Below are 2,500 nucleotides of genomic sequence, written 5' to 3' on the forward strand. Positions count from 1 at the left end.
AGAGAGAGAGAGAGAGAGAGAGAGAGAGAGAGAGAGAGAGAGAGACTGAGATTGTGAGAGCACGAGAGAGAGAGAGAGAGAAGGAAACATATAGAAAGAAGATAGATAGATAGAGAGAGAGAGAGAGAGAGAGAGAAAGTTGGAAAAGAGAAAGAGAAAAAAAAACAAGGCAGGTAAATGAGTGAAGTCCAGGGATAATCATTTTATCGAATAATTTTATGTGCGTGGGTGTGGCCATTACCGGTGTGTGTGTGTGTGTTTGTATTTTTATTTGTTTGGTTAATTGTTCGCGTTTATATGTTTGTTTTTTGTTTGTTTATTGGTGTGTGTGTGTGTGTGCGGCTGCATCAATTTTCTTTTGAGTGAGATTGCAAGCGTCAGATATTTGTGAAACACAAATGCATTTTAGAATTTGCAAAGCTACCCAACAGAAAAGTTTTGCTCTCTCTCCTTCCTCCTCTCCCCTCTCTATCCTATCCTTATCCTTCTGCCTCATCCTCTACCTCATCCACTCCTCTCCCACTCCCTCCCCTACTCCCTTTCCTATTCCGAATCCTACTCTCACTCCCACCTCTCCCCTTCACTCCCTCTCCCATCCCTCCCTTCCCCCACTCTCCCCTTCACTTACTCTCCCCCATCCCTCACTCCCACTCCCACCCTTTACTCCCACTCCCCCATCACACACCCTAAATCCCTCTCCCACACCCACTCCTCCCTCACTCCCTCTCCCTCATTCCCACTCCCCCTCACACCCACTCCCCCTTACACCCACTCCCCCCCAAACCCCAACTCCCTCTCCTACACTCACTCCTCCCTAACCCCCCCCCCCCCCCTTAAACCCTCTGCCACCCACTCCAACCACCCAAACTCCCCACCACCCCCCCTCTCACTCCCCCTCACTCCCACTCCCCCCACCCCACCTCTCACTCCCACTCCAACCCGACCACCCCGTCCATAACAGCAGAATCGTTGTACCAGGCCTGAGCTTCCCCGTGCGTTTAACTGGAGAATGAATCCGTTGGCGTTTAAAGCTGCGTTGACTTGCCCGCTCCCCTTTGGTACACGTGCACGAGAGAGAGAGATACGTGCAAGATACACGTGCACGAGAGAGAGAGATACGTGGTGGATACACGTGCACGAGAGAGAGAGATACGTGCTAGATACACGTGCACGAGAGAGAGAGAGAGAGAGACGTGCTAGATACACGTACAAGAGAGAGAGAGATACGTGCTAGATACACGTGCACGAGAGAGAGAGAGATACGTGCTAGATACACGTGCACGAGAGAGAGAGATACGTGCTAGATACACGTGCACGAGAGAGAGAGAGAGAGATACGTGCTAGATACACGTGCACGAGAGAGAGAGAGAGATATGTGCTAGATACACGTGCACGAGAGAGATAAACGTGCTAGATACACATGCACGAGAGAGAGAGATAAGTGCTAGATACACGTGCACGAGAGAGAAAGATAAGTGCTAGATACACGTGCACGAGAGAGAAAGATAAGTGCTAGATACACGTGCACGAGAGAGAAAGAGATAAGTGCTAGATACACGTGCACGAGAGAGAAAGATAAGTGCTAGATACACGTGCACGAGAGAGAAAGAGATAAGTGCTAGATACACGTGCACGAGAGAGGGAGAGATACGTGCTAGATACACGTGCACGAGAGAGAGAGGTACGTGCTAGATACACGTGCACGAAAGAGAGAGAGAGGTACGTGCTAGATACACGTGCACGAGAGAGAGAGAGGGATAAGTGCTAGATACACGTGCACGAAAGAGAGAAAGATGCGTGCTAGATACACGTGCACGAGAGAGAAATATGTGCTAGATGCACGTGCAAGAGAGAGAGAGAGATACGTGCTAGATACACGTGCACGAGAGAGAGGGATGCGTGCTAGATACACGTGCACGAGAGAGGGAGAGATACGTGCTAGATACACGTGCACGAGAGAGAGAGATACGTGCTAGATACACGTGCACGAGAGAGAGATATGTGCTAGATACACGTGCACGAGAGAGAGATATGTGCTAGATACATGTGCACGAGAGAGAGATATGTGCTAGATACACGTGCACGAGAGAGGGAGAGATACGTGCTAGATACACGTGCACGAGAGAGAGAGGTACGTGCTAGATACACGTGCACGAGAGAGAGAGATAAGTGCTAGATACACGTGCACGAGAGAGAGATATGTGCTAGATACATGTGCACGAGAGAGAGATATGTGCTAGATACATGTGCACGAGAGAGAGATATGTGCTAGATACATGTGCACGAGAGAGAGATATGTGCTAGATACATGTGCACGAGAGAGAGATATGTGCTAGATACATGTGCACGAGAGAGAGATACGTGCTAGATACACGTGCACGAGAGAGAGATACGTGCTAGATACACGTGCACGAGAGAGAGAGAGATACGTGCTAGATACACGTGCACGAGAGAGAGAGAGAGATACGTGCTAGATACACGTGCACGAGAGAGAGAGATA

Source organism: Penaeus japonicus, unplaced genomic scaffold, assembly GCF_977035675.1.
Source record: "Penaeus japonicus unplaced genomic scaffold, GWHDUDI00000001_assembly GWHDUDI00000020, whole genome shotgun sequence".
NCBI classification, from domain to species: domain Eukaryota; kingdom Metazoa; phylum Arthropoda; class Malacostraca; order Decapoda; family Penaeidae; genus Penaeus; species Penaeus japonicus.